General features: G+C 43.3%; 1 pseudogene; it reads right to left on the bottom strand.

The window, feature by feature from the left end:
* Window positions 1-1,388: 1,388 nt before the first annotated feature.
* Window positions 1,389-13,595, bottom strand: LOC130737271 (uncharacterized; annotated as a pseudogene).
* Window positions 13,596-15,325: the final 1,730 nt, after the last annotated feature.

Genomic DNA, 15,325 nt, shown 5'->3' with positions numbered 1-15,325 from the left:
AGAAACTTAGTGGACAGATCAGTGAAATTATCAATGGAGAAGGGCGGTTGTCGAATGAACCACTGCATCGCCATGCCTTTGAACGTGGAAGGCAATAATCGACATTTTACCGCATCCGTTGCCCCGCCGATCACCATTTTGGTATTGAAATATCTAAGGTGCTCCATAGGATCAGACTCGCCTGAAAAGGCGTCTAATGCCATGGTTTGAAGGTGCTTTGGAATGTCCACCCTAGTGATGGCTGGAACAAAAGGTTGGAATTCAACTACATCCTCCGCCTCCAAGCGTTGTTCTTGCTTAAAATCCTGCCGCTGAGTGAGATACTCAACCTGGGCTTGCAACTGCTCGTTTTGGGACTGCACCTTCTGTAAGGTATCTAACATTTGTTGCAAAGCCGCAGGCGTGATACCTGTCACTGCCTCTTGTGCTCTCCGTGGAGCAGTGGTTTTAAAGTCTTCCAAGTTCACATATTCAGGCGGCGTTGAACGCCGCCGGACACCTGGATCTGATTTAGCGATCAGATCTGAAGGTCTTCTCGGAGCTGCATTCACCAATGACGCTGGCGACGGCGCCACTGAGTGGACCCCCTCCGAGGAAGCTTCCTGCTCCTGCTCGTCCAGTACGGGACGGTTGTTGTTTCGTCCGCCGCCGCGACCACCATGCCGACCACCACCGCGCCGGCGATGATCGCGTCGACCCATGCCGCATGAACGAGTCTCCATGGCTCGCAATTCCTCCTTTTGTCACCGGAAGAGCTGAGCCACAGACGGCGCCAATGTTCTGTACTAGGGCAAGCTTACGTAAGAGAAAGACAAAAAGTAAACCCTAGCAGAGCACTAAAATGGCAAAACTACCATAAAAGGAATATTCTCCTTAATGCTGAAAAAGTTGGTTTCGTACAAGTGGATGACCTCCCCTTTTATAGAGGGGGTGGTCATGATATGGATCTTTCCTATATTTGGGCCTGACAATTAGGGCCCAAATCCCCGTACATATAAGACAAATCCAAAGGAATCTTCCAGCTGGCTTGTGGGTCCATCACCTAAGGGAGGGTAATGAAGCTCGCCATGTTGCCTTTCCCGCCTTGGCTATCGTCATTGGTTTATTGTTCATTTTGGGCGGGACATAATCTTCTTTATGTCCCGCCCATTCCAGTATTTTACCCTCTTTCACACTCATATACCAACTACTCAACATTATGCATAAATTAAAAAATTGAAAGTCTGCACCATTTTTTTTATATACTTGTTATGTTGCAGGTTTACTAGTGTGTGTGTCCCACTCCTATTAGACAAAAATATCATCAGCTGTGATTGAATAGGTCAGAGAAAAGAAGCAGTAGTAACTAGTATGTCATGGTGCATGATTTAACCTATATCATATGTTGCCTATACATTTTTTTTTTCAGTCGAATGCAGCATGCCTTTTATCACATTCAACCCAAAGCTGCTCTTGAGTTTTCATCATCAATAACATGGACAAAACCTCTGTTCAGCCCAAATTCAACGTGGAAATAAGGAAAGTGCTCCGGAATTGAATTGCGCAACCCCTTTTGGCTTGTATTGTGTTGGCTCCACTCATCTTCAGCTTCATCAATTGCCTGTGATAAGTTCAATTTAAAATCAGCGAGTTCATAATTTGAAATGCACATGCAAAAAAATGAAATCATATTAAAAAAGATAATGGATAGTGGACTGGGCGGGACATAAAGAAGATTATGTCCCGCCCAAAATGAACAATAAACCATTGACGATAGCCAAGGCGGGAAAGGCAACATGACGAGCTTCATTGCCCTCCCTTAGGTGATGGACCCACAAGCCAGCTGGAAGATTCCTTTGGATTTGTCTTATGTGTACGGGGATTTGGGCCCTGATTGTCAGGCCCAAATATAGGAAAGATCCATATCATGACCACCCCCTCTATAAAAGGGGAGGTCATCCACTTGTACGAAACCAACTTTTTCAGCATTAATGAGAATATTCCTTTTATGGTAGTTTTGCTATTTTAGTGCTCTGCTAGGGTTTACTTTTTGTCTTTCTCTTACATAAGCTTGCCCTAGTACAGAACATTGGCGCCGTCTGTGGGGAAGACTCAGCTCTTCCGGTGACAGAAGGAGGAATCGCGAGCCATGGAGACTCGTTCATACGGCGTAGGTCGGCGCGATCATCGCCGGCGCGGTGGTGGTCGACACGGCGGTCGCGCCGGCGGACGAAACAACAACCGTCCCGTACTGGACGACCAAGAGCAGGAAGCTTCCTCGGAGGGGGTCCACTCAGTGGCGCCGTCGCCGGCGTCATTGGTGAATGCAGCTCCGGGAAGACCTTCAGATCTGATCGCTAAATCAGATCCAGGTGTTCGGCGGCGTTCAACGCTGCCTGACTACGTGAACTTGGAAGATCTTAAAACAACCGCTCCACGGAGAGCGCAAGAGGCAGTGACAGGTATCACGCCTGCGGCTTTGCAACAAATGTTAGATACCTTGCAGAAGGTGCAGTCCCAAAACGAGCAGTTGCAAGCCCAAGTTGAGTATCTTACTCAGCGGCAGAATTTTAAGCAAGAACAACGCCTGGAGGCGGAGGATGTAGTTGAATTCCAACCTTTTGTTCCAGCCATCACTAGGGTGGACATTCCAAAGCACCTGCAAACCATGGCATTAGACGCCTTTTCGGGCGACTCTGATCCTATGGAGCATCTTAGATACTTCAATACTAAAATGGTGATCGGCGGGGCGTCGGATGCGGTAAAATGTCGATTATTGCCTTCCACGTTCAAGGGCATGGCGATGCAGTGGTTCATTCGACAACCGCCCTTCTCCATTGATAATTTCACTGATCTGTCCACTAAGTTTCTGACTCAATTTTCCGCCAATAAAACCACAAAAGCAACAATGTTTGATCTTATCAGCATACATCAGCAACCAGGCGAGAAATTAAAAACCTACATGGCACGCTTCAGCAAGATGGCGGTGCAGTTGGAGGATGAAAATCCAGATGTCTGTTTGGCGTCATTCAAAAATGGCCTTCGGGCGGGAGATTTGAATAGAGACTTAACAAGGCGACCGGCGAAGGATATGATGGATCTTCGCGCTCGTGTTCAAGAGTTCATATTGATTGAGCAAGATGACCAGAAGAAACAAGAAAGAGAGGAAGGACGTAAGCAGTCTCAATCTGGCGGTGTTTCACAAGACAAATCTAAGGCGGGGAAGGAAACCAGGATAGCGCAAACCCCCCGCGTACCAAGACCGGGACCATACCACAACTCTAAACCTGGCTTTCAAAATACATGGCACAGAAATTCACAAGGTCCCGCTGCTGCCACAGCTGGTCAGCCTGGTGCTTCGCCAACGCCAATCCCACTTACTAAGTTGAATGCACCCTTAAGTACCATTTTAAGGGCGGTTGGACAGACCAACGTTGTGCAGTACCCACCACCCCCACGGCGGCCGCCAGCTAACGTGGACACCAATAGGTGGTGCGAGTACCACAGAGCGTTGGGGCATACGACAGATAATTGCTGGAATTTAAGGCGGGAAATTGATCGCTTGATTAAAGCTGGCCATTTGGCAAACTTTGTCAAAGACACAGCAGCGCCGGAGGTAGCTAAAATCACTCAAGGGGACAAAGGTAAAGGTAAAGAGATAGTTGAAGAGTTGGGCGATCCTGCTGGGGAATGCTCATCTATTGCAGGAGGATTTGGCGGGGGTGCAATTTCAAGTAAGGCTAGAAAACGCTACGTAGCGGCAGTACACTCAGTACAGGAGTCGAACGAAGGCGAGTGTTGGGTGAATCATTCCCCTATTATATTCACCCCTCAGGATTTTGCGCATGTAATTCCCCATGACAACGATCCAATTGTGGTAACAATTAGGGTTAACAATTATGTGACAAAGAAAGTATTCTTAGACCAGGGATCTTCGGCAGACATCATCTATGGAGACGCCTTTGATCGCCTGGGACTAAAGGAATCAGATTTGAAACCATACAGGGGAACTTTGGTGGGATTCACAGGAGACCGTGTCAGTGTGCGGGGATACGTCGAAATTCCGACTGCCTTTGGAGAAGGAGAGTTTGTCAAGAAGTTTCAAGTAAAGTACTTAGTATTGGCGTGTAGAGCCAATTACAACGTACTCTTGGGGCGAGACACCCTCAATAAGGTCTGCGCGGTCATCTCAACTGCTCATTTAACTGTTAAATATCCCGCCTGCAACGGGAAGGTCGGGATATTGCGTGTAGACCAGAATGCAGCAAGGGAATGCTATTTGAGGAGCGTGGCGCTCTATGGGCGGAAGGCCGCCAAGGAGAGCCACCGAATTACAGAAATCTTCCCACAAGAAGGATTTAGCTTGGACCCAAGAGATGATGCTGATGATTTTCGCCCACAACCGCTGGAAGAAACCAAGCAGGTGCAAGTCAAGGACAAGTTTCTAAAGATTGGCAGTGGGTTGACAACAGAACAAGAGGACAGACTAATCACCCTTCTGGGTGATAATCTAGATCTCTTCGCATGGACCATCAATGATGTACCAGGGATTGATCCCAAGGTGATCACCCACAAGCTAGCCATACGACCAGGGGCGACCCCGGTCATCCAACCAAGGCGAAGAATGAGTGAAGAAAAGAACAAGGCTGTACAAGTAGAGACTGAAAAATTGATCAAGGCCCGCTTCATCCGTGAGGTACAGTACCCAACATGGCTCGCCAATGTTGTAATGGTCAAGAAGGCCAATGGGAAATGGCGAATGTGCACGGACTACACGAGCCTGAACAAAGTGTGTCCCAAAGATTCGTACCCACTTCCCAATGTTGACAAGCTTGTGGATGGAGCTTCAGGGAATGAACTTTTAAGTCTCATGGACGCTTATTCGGGCTATAATCAGATTATGATGCATCCCTCGGATGAGGAAAGTACAGCATTCATGACCAATCAGGCGAACTATTGTTACAAGACAATGCCTTTTGGTTTGAAGAATGCAGGAGCTACGTACCAACGGCTCATGGACAAAATTTTTTCAAAGCAAGTAGGCAGGAATATGGAGGTGTATGTGGATGACATGATTGTAAAATCCGCCAGGGCTAGTGATCATGGCGGCGACCTTAAAGAAGCGTTTGATCAGTTAAGAACATATCAAATGAAGTTAAACCCTGAGAAGTGTTCTTTTGGGATCCAGGGAGGAAAATTCTTGGGATTTATGTTAACATCAAGAGGAATAGAAGTAAACCCAGATAAGGGAAGGGCGATCTTGGAAATGAAAAGCCCAACAAGTATAAAGGAGGTTCAGCGTTTGACAGGGCGAATGGCCGCCTTGTCACGTTTCTTGCCAATGGCGGGTGACAAAGCGGCCCCGTTCTTCACATGTTTAAAAAAGAATTCAAAGTTTCAGTGGACAGAGGAATCCGAACAAGCTTTTACCAAATTGAAAGAAACATTGGCCACATTACCGGTACTCTCCAAGCCAACACCAGGCGTTCCATTAGTGCTCTATTTGGCGGTTACTGACAAGGCGGTAAGTACGGTTTTGCTCCAGGAAGAAGGAAAAAAGCAGAAAGTTATATATTTCGTGAGCCATACTTTACAGGGGGCAGAATTGCGGTACCAAAAAATTGAAAAGGCAGCTTTGGCGATTCTGAAAACTGCAAGGCGCCTCAGACCTTACTTCCAAAGTTTCCAAGTCAAAATTAAAACTGATGTTCCCTTAAGGCAAGTACTTCAGAAGCCTGATTTATCAGGGCGATTGGTTAGCTGGTCGGTTGAGCTGTCAGAGTATGACTTACAATATGAGCCAAGGGGCCAAGTCACAGTCCAGAGTTTAATTGACTTCGTGGCGGAATTAACACCCACTGAAGGAGAGAAGACTCAAGGGGAATGGGTCCTGTCTGTGGATGGATCCTCTAATAACACTGGAAGTGGGGCGGGAATAACAATCGAAAGTCCAGATAAAATGATCATTGAACAGTCTCTCAAGTTCGAGTTCAAGGCGAGCAATAATCAATCTGAGTACGAGGCTCTAATTGCCGGCTTAAGGTTGGCCATTGAATTGGGAGTCCAGAAGTTATTTATCAAAGGAGATTCGCAGTTAGTGGTTAAACAAGTGAAAGGTGAGTACCAGGTGAAGGATCCGCAACTGTCCAAATATTTGGAAGTGGTGCGCAGATTGATGATGGAGGTCAAAGAAATCAAAATAGAACATGTCCCGAGGGGACAAAATGAGAGGGCTGATGTGTTGGCAAAGTTGGCAAGCACAGGGAAATTGGGCAACTACCAGATAGTCATTCAAGAAACCCTGCCTCGCCCGAGCATTGATTTGGTAGAAATAAAGTTGAAAGCTGTAAAGTCAGTCAGTGAGGGCGAGGTATCTTGGATGGAATCAATTAAAACCTTCTTAGAGAACCCACCAAAGGAGGATGATTTGAACACGAGAGCAAAACGAAGGGAAGCCAGTTTTTACACACTGGTGGGTGGAGAGTTGTATCGGCGAGGAATCATGTCTCCTATGCTCAAATGTGTCGATATCAAGGACGCCCTCGGAATAATGGCGGAAGTCCACGAAGGCGTGTGTTCTAGTCATATTGGCGGGCGATCCTTGGCAGTTAAGGTGATAAGAGCAGGATTCTATTGGCCAACGATGAAGAAGGATTGTTTGGAGTATGTTAAGAAATGTGAAAAATGTCAAGTCTTTTCTGACCTACACAAGGCTCCACCAGAAGAATTAACAACCATGATGGCGCCTTGGCCGTTCGCCATGTGGGGGACCGATATCTTAGGACCATTCCCTGTGGCGAAGGCACAAATGAAGTACATCATCGTGGCGGTTGATTACTTCACTAAGTGGATAGAGGCTGAGGCAGTAGCAACTATCACGGCCGCTAAGGTCAGGAGCTTCTTGTGGCGAAGGATTATTTGTAGATTTGGGGTTCCCAGGGCATTAGTAATGGACAACGGAACACAATTCACAAGTAGTGTTACCCGAGAATTTTGTACAGAAATGGGAATCGAGATGCGATTTGCCTCTGTAGAACATCCACAGACCAATGGGCAGGCTGAATCGGCTAACAAAGTTATCCTGAAGGGTTTAAAGAAGAAACTGGATGAGGCAAAAGGGCTTTGGGCGGAGGAACTACCAGGCGTTCTTTGGGCATACAACACCACGGAGCAGTCAAGCACAAAGGAAACCCCGTATCGTCTAACTTATGGAACTGACGCCATGCTCCCAGTGGAAATTGAAAACCAAAATTGGCGAGTGGCTCGGTTTAATGAAAATGACAACGGAGAAAACTTAATAGCAAATCTAATTATGCTGCCCGAGGAACAACGAGAGGCCCACATAAGAAATGAGGCGGGAAAAGTGAAGGTGGCAAGAAAATTCTCAACAAAAGTGGTGCCAAGAAAAATGAGGGTAGGAGACTTAGTGCTCCGAAAAAATACAATGCCCGATAAACACAACAAACTCTCACCCAACTGGGGCGGGCCTTACAGGATTATTGGCGATGTTGGAGAAGGAGCTTATAAGTTGGAACAACTAAGCGGTCAAAAGGTTCCACGAACATGGAACGCCTCTCATCTAAAGCAGTATTTTAGTTAGTAGAAACAACAAATGTGAACGAAGTCGCACTCTTTTTCCCTTTCTTTGGAAAGGTTTTTAATGAGGCGACAATTGTAATGAAGGGACAATTGTTCCCATACGAAAGAAAATTAATGAAAAGATCATTTCAACAGAATCATATATGTTTTGAATTTTTATTACGAGTTCATGCAATGCAAATCGTATCAAGGTATGCAATACCGCGAGTAAACCTTTCGGAATAAGAAAGTATCGCCTTCAAAAGTTAAAAGCCTTGGCAATTCTAGTGGCCACTAGAAACCAAGCCTCGTCGAAAAATCGGCTAAGGTATATAACAACGAAAGTTGGGAACAACTAAAAACAACGAATGAACTTAAGATGATATCCATTTAAAGTAGAAAAAAGGGGGCGATGCCCATACATGATTTGGAATGAAAATAAAACAGGGCAATGCCCAAAGAAAAATTTCAACTTCATAAAATAAAAACAAATTCAAGCCAGGTTCTCGTTGTTGCCCTGGCTTGTCCCAGCTTGAGGATCTTCCTTCCCTTGATCCTCATTCCTGTGCTGCTCATTCCCATCCTCGCCATCTTCTTCAGGCTCACTCTCATCATTGAATTGGGGAAGGAGATCGAGGCTAATGTCATCATCACCAACTACTTGACCATCCTTGATCTCCTTCAGCCACCCAATGCGGGAAAGATCAAAGCCCGGCTCAACTACACTGATCTGCTCTTTGGCCGCCAGAAAGCCTTGAGCATATTGGAGAGAAGCACGCCCTAGGATGGAAGCATTCAGGCGATCATGTTTCTTCTCCAACTTTTGATATTTGGCTTGAATGGCAGTGTGCTTGTCATTTATGGCTTCTTTAAGAGACTTGGTCTTTTGAAGAAGCAGGTCCGAAGCAGCCAAGTCTTCAGTTAATTTAGCACACTTCTCCTCAGCAGATTTCAGCTTGTTGTTGGCGGTCTCAGCATCAGTTTTAGCCCGTTCATAGGCTGTCTTGTAATCAGCTGCCTTCTTCTCAAAACGGTTTTTGGCTGAGATCAACTCTTTCACACACTGAGCCATTCCCGCTACAGTACTGGCGGCAGACAGCGCGTGATGGATCGCCATGGAAGCAATGTTGGGGGGACCCTGACCGGAAATGTCCTTGTGAATCCGGTTGTCAAAAGTACGGGTCATGAATTCCAGCCCATTGAAGTGAGGATCCGACAAGCTCAGCAAGGGGGGAGGAGCTTCGCCACCAATGGCTGAACTAGGCCCAGCCTGGCCAAATGGAGTTGATGGGCGGTTGATCAGCGTGCTTGAATCTTGTTGAGGGGGCGGGACATTGTCATGTCCCTTCTTTTTCTCAGCGGGACGACTTTTTGAATCAAGAGTTGATTGGTGGAGAGGCTTACCACCAGCAGCACCTGAAGTTTTTTGACGTTTAGGGTCCCTGACGTTGTCAGAACCCGAGGTACCTTCATTCTTCTTCTTCTGCTCAGTTTCGGCGGCCCTCTTTTTCGCCGCCGCAGCAGACTGGGCGAGGTACTCCTTCATCTTGAGTGGGTTCGCGTCAACCTTGCCTTTTCCCATCGTAGCTGTACGGAAAACATCAATTAGACGAGATACATGAACAAAAAGAAAAAGAAGTTACGTACAAAGATTATAAACTTACTAAAAAATTGATTTAAAGTGCCGGATTTCGACGCCTCAATCAAGTCGTGACCGGAAATTACTGGTAGTGTGCGGAGGTAATCGGCGACGCCTTGTTCAGATTCATCCAAGGCGTCGTATGAAACAGATATTTTTCGGCGAGGGTTCTTTGTCCAGTAAAAAGGGAAGAGGGGGTTATTGTCAGAATCTCGGAACAAGTTCTTTATTTCGGGCGACTCCACAACTTTAAAGTATTTCTTCTGCCATACTTTGTAATGGCTTTTAAGGGCGGTAAACCGACTCATGTTCTTACGGGCTAATAGTGGAACCCATTTCACAGAAGTAGGTTTAGTGGTGACTGATTTATAGAAAAGGAAGAACAAGGGATAGGTTGGAGTGAAACTCAAGTGTTCACAAAGAATTTCAAAGCAGCGGAGGAAACCCCAGGCGTTGGGCTGGAGTTGGCAAGGCGCCACATTCAGAAAAGAAAGAACGTGACATATAAACGGCGAGAAAGGAAGTTTAATGTTTAAATCTAAGAAGAAATAGCCATAAACAAAGAAAAAATCGGGCGATCCATCGTCTGGTTCTTTACGCAACAGAACACAGTCATCTTCGCCACATGGGAGGACATTCAACAGATGATCTTCATTATTCGAGGTGGCGGGATCTATCTTCGTGAACCCTTGAGCAGAAATTCGAAGCGAACTAATGCTCCCAACGCTGCTCCAGATAGAATGCAACAGACATTTATCTTCAACTAAATGCACGTCAGAGCGCCATTCAGGTGAAGACAAATCTCCATTAGAGGAGAGAATTGAGTCTACAGAGCCGGCGGGACCGGAATCATCATGGGTAGAAGGCGAGGAATGAATTTCAATTATAGAGGGGGCGACAACTTCCTCCTCCGTGGAGGGTGAAGAAAGTTCTAGGGAAGAAAGGCTAGCGTTTGGTAAAGACATGCGAGGCCGTTTCATAAAAAGAAGATGAACAGAGTTAAAAGTAAAAAGAAGATGAACAGAGTTAAAAGAAGAAAGAAGATGAACAGAGTCAGAGAAAAAAGAAGTAAACGAAGAGTCTCAAGAAAGAGAAAAACTAACCAGAGGGAGAAACGTGAATTTGAGAAAGGAGAACGTCGGCGATAGGGGAGCACCGCGCAATGACGACGGCCGGAGGAAGAAAAGGTTCACCGGAGTTCAAAGAAGAGAATGAAAGCTGCGGTGAAAAGGGTTTTCAGAGCAAAAGTTTTAAAAAAGTGAAAAATGAAAAGTGAAAAGGGGATTTTATAGAGAGAAAGGAAGAGAGAGAATGAGTGGGGGAAGATCGTGGGATCGTGGGATTTGAAATTCGAAAAGTTAGGAAGCGAAAAGACATTACTCCTCGAGACGCGCAACTGAAGATTGCATTTATAACAAATGATGACGAAATCCCGGAAAATAAGGATACGTGCGTCAGTTGAAAAGACGTGGTTGACGGTTAGGATTAATGGCGACATATCTTTGAAACGGCAACAAAGGTGGCGAAGCGTGAAAATGGCGATGTAACAACGAAGGTAAAATGGCGATGAACGAATAAACAATAGAGGCGAACTACTAGGTAACATGATGAAGACATTTCAACTCTTTACTCGAGTCTCATGTCTTGGGGGCATGTGGACTGGGCGGGACATAAAGAAGATTATGTCCCGCCCAAAATGAACAATAAACCATTGACGATAGCCAAGGCGGGAAAGGCAACATGACGAGCTTCATTGCCCTCCCTTAGGTGATGGACCCACAAGCCAGCTGGAAGATTCCTTTGGATTTGTCTTATGTGTACGGGGATTTGGGCCCTGATTGTCAGGCCCAAATATAGGAAAGATCCATATCATGACCACCCCCTCTATAAAAGGGGAGGTCATCCACTTGTACGAAACCAACTTTTTCAGCATTAATGAGAATATTCCTTTTATGGTAGTTTTGCTATTTTAGTGCTCTGCTAGGGTTTACTTTTTGTCTTTCTCTTACATAAGCTTGCCCTAGTACAGAACAGATAGAATCATACAATGAAAAGTGCCATCAATAATAACAAAGAACAAGATACAACGGATCTATTACCAAAAGCACAAGAATACCAATAAACTCAAGTGAAAACTAGGTAAATTGGGTGACAATAACAACATCAGTTAGCAAACCTTTCCTAGACCACAACTTAACTTATCTAGCTGTTTTTGTTTTGGTTTAGGCTCACATAAAAGCATGAGCCCTGCAGTTTTAGGCTCCCTAAATCTCACACTAGACCACCAAATGCAATGACTGGGAAGAAGCCAGCAATGGCCCATGAAGACAAATGGAGTAGTAGCAGTGAAGACTGTATAGTTAAAAGCTTTTATGGAAAGAAAGTTATAGGCACTTGCCAATGTTTAATTTGTGGCTCATTTTCTCCAAGTTAACCAATTCAAAATTTCTCATATAATGGAATTCATAAATTCCTTTATCAAAGTGTGAAAAAAGAAACCAGTAAATGCCCTATTTGCAGTTTGCACTATATATTTATCATTTCATCAATGAAGGACATCCCAATTGTAGATAATGTTAACATAGTAGAACTTTCATATGTTCACAAGGATATATGTTCCCAAGCCTAACCATCAGTTACAGAGGTATTTCTGAAGATAAGGCTTTTTGCAAACTTTGGTCCCTTGGACCATCTAATACAGAATTCCAGTCTCTTGACAAGGCACCACATAGTCTGCTATGATAGTTCACCAATAGCAGAAGAAACTAAGAAAGAAACGCTAATAGACTTCATACTAGCTTTTAGAACACAACATAAAGACACAACTACGTCCAATCTAATAGATTAATATTTCATTTCAAGGATGCGCACATGAAAAGCATTGATTCTGGAAAGAAAAGCAAGCAATGCACAGAGTAAAACAAAGTAACAAAGTTTGGAACCTCACCTTTTTAAAGTATAAAGGAGCCTCTTTAGCAATATCTTGGGGTAAAGGAATACATTCAATCATACAATGCCGTCATTGCTGCGCCAATCCCAGCAGTGTCTCAAAAAATACTACCTCCTTCCCTTGCTTTGCAAACATCGTAATTATAGATTTCTTGGAAGTTTCAAATTTCAACCCACACATTATCATCCACACTTCTTGTAGCTGATTCATGCTGTCACAACATTGCAAAAGGAAAAAAAAAAGTTGAGAATAAAAATAACACCACAGTTCAACATGGCACAAAACAACAGGCTCAAAAATCAGTTGATCTACTTTTAATTCTCATCACCTTTATACAACTAAATATTACTTCAAGACATGCAATAACACTACACCTTACCAAGTTATTATCCTACTTTCAAGAAGGCATCAGATACACATCTATTCTTATTCGTAAGATCTACTTCAGTACGTCCATGGATGGTTGGACTCACAATTCATTTAGTAAAGGTTCTACTAGTCATTGAGGAAAATCTTTAGGTGGGAATCCCATGTTATATCACATCATTCCCACACGAAAAATAATCTAATAAAGCACTTAACAATTCGTACTGCAGGGATCATGTTCAATAAAGAGCAAGCTAGGGCTGCTCTAAAGTAAACTGGCTACAACTCTCAAAGGAAAACTGACAGTAGTAGAAATGAAACTCACATGGATGGGTAAAATGCAGCAATGACCAGGCACTACAGGCTGCCACTGCGGCACCATAAGATAAGTGAGGTTCCCAATAGAAACGACCAAATGTAAAGGCTGATTTGGATTCTCTAAGCATAAGAGGCAGCGCTCATGCTGGGTCAAGAACTGATTTCCATTTAACTTTTTTTGGATGCTTTTTTTATGATCATCTCCAACCCTAAACTGCATGCACTTGCGGGCAAGATGCATATCAGCATCATCCTCTCCTTTCTTCTGCTGAGCACAAGATGGGGCAGCTGCGCGAGGTGCAACAGTTAAAGCCACTTCACCAAGAGAAACCCATCTTTCTTCCACAACCTGTAAATGTCCAAATAGTTTACAAATAATTCAACTGGAATTGAAGGATATAATGATATAGAGGAAAAACAAGAATGAACCTATCATTGGAAAAAGAAATTTGAATTTGAAAGGAGAGAACTCCCTTTCCAAGGTGGACTGGGCGGGACATAAAGAAGATTATGTCCCGCCCAAAATGAACAATAAACCAATGACGATAGCCAAGGCGGGAAAGGCAACATGGCGAGCTTCATTACCCTCCCTTAGGTGATGGACCCACAAGCCAGCTGGAAGATTCCTTTGGATTTGTCTTATATGTACGAGGATTTGGGCCCTAATTGTCAGGCCCAAATATAGGAAAGATCCATATCATGACCACCCCCTCTATAAAAGGGGAGGTCATCCACTTGTACGAAACCAACTTTTTCAGCATTAAGGAGAATATTCATTTTATGGTAGTTTTGCTATTTTAGTGCTCTGCTAGGGTTTACTTTTTGTCTTTCTCTTACGTAAGCTTGCCCTAGTACAGAACAAATACTTAAGTACTCAACGCCAAATATCGATCCAGCATAAGCACTTTAAGACATATCACTTACATCTATCATTATTCCATCGGATAGTTAGTTTACTTCTATCTCTTATAGCTGAACTATGCTGTCTCATTAAATGTCCTTAGTTAGTATAATGTTGCACTGTTTTTTGTTTTTGTTTTTCCTTTGAACTGATGACATTTTTTTTTTTTTTGATAAGCAATAGAATTATATTGAATAGAACTGATGACATCTATACTTTAATTGTCAAGCTCATCTTTTAGTTTCTGACTTTTAGATAGTTTTAGTTGCACTTATTCATGTGAAATCAGAGTTGAACTTGTTTTTTCACAAAGAATGAAAAAATGAACTTGTTTTAGCTATAGATCTCCAACCACCTAATCAAAATATGAATATGTGAAGGACAGGATGCCTCTCCTGGAGCAGCTACATGTCTGTTTACAATTATAATTTTCACTGCCGTTGAACATTTCCCAATGGAAAACCAAGAAAATGAAAGCAATAATGTTTAGTTTCTTTTGGATATGAGGATATTCCCTTACCTCTCTGTAAATGGTTCTCCAAGGAGGCAGGGATGCCAATGTGGCAACAACAATGACGACGGTAGAAAGTGTTGTCAAAGCTTACCTGTGCTTGAATTTTCCTAAATACACAGAAGTTACAGTTTCATAGCCATCTAATTAAGACTGGACAGTTTAAATTTAAAATCTAATTTCCATTGTATAATTAATCTCTTTAATCTAATCCAATCTTGATAGGACAAGACAACAGTGAATTTAGGAAATTTTAACGCAGGAAATCTAAATTCCAAATCCTAGTAAGAGTGGTGAAGATGTCAATGTAAATATCCTTGATGGAGCTAGTTCTTTTAGAATAGTATTTTTTTTCATAGCAAAACTCAAACTTAAGACATGACATCACTCTAAGGGGAACAAACATATACCTTTTGAACATATCAACCACTAGTTGATAGGCCGTTTAAATAACTACTATCATAATTAAATTTATTTAATAATAAAATAACAAATTAAATTAGTGTGAAAATCATAAGTATTTCCTAAAAAAACATTTATATTTATTATGTTTTTTTGGTCAAATTATTCTTATTGTACTATTTTTTGTCACAATTATCTTTACTCTCTCTATCTCTTAGCCAAAAAATAGTAAATAATTTAGAGATTTTTTTTTGTCACTAATAAGAATGTGCATAATTTAGAGAAACCGAAGCATGCTTGACAGCACATAAGTTACCCAGCCACACATCAGCAAGTGCATGACATGAGAAGCGTGTTCAAGAAGGACTTCTTGAATGGACCTGCTAGTGACACCTAGCAATTCATTCCCAATGCATAAAGACTTTTGCATCCTATTCATCTAGCAGGTCCCTCACAAAAGTAAAATTGATCTGAACAAGCTCTACTCCCTTAATGGTATGTTTGGTCGGAGGGAAAGGAAAGGGAAAGAAAACACGGAAATCGAGGAGTGAATTTGGACTAAACCTTAGTCCAAATTCACTCCTCGATTTCCGTGTTTTCTTTCCCTTTCCTTTCCCTCCAATCAAACGAAGCCTAAACGCTCTGGTCTTCATTCAAATCCCCAGTTCCCTAAGCACTCCT

Source organism: Lotus japonicus, chromosome 2 (genome assembly GCF_012489685.1).
Source record: "Lotus japonicus ecotype B-129 chromosome 2, LjGifu_v1.2".
NCBI lineage: Eukaryota > Viridiplantae > Streptophyta > Magnoliopsida > Fabales > Fabaceae > Lotus > Lotus japonicus.
Note: the sequence above shows the minus strand (reverse complement) of the source record. Positions and strands in the feature narration are given on the sequence as shown.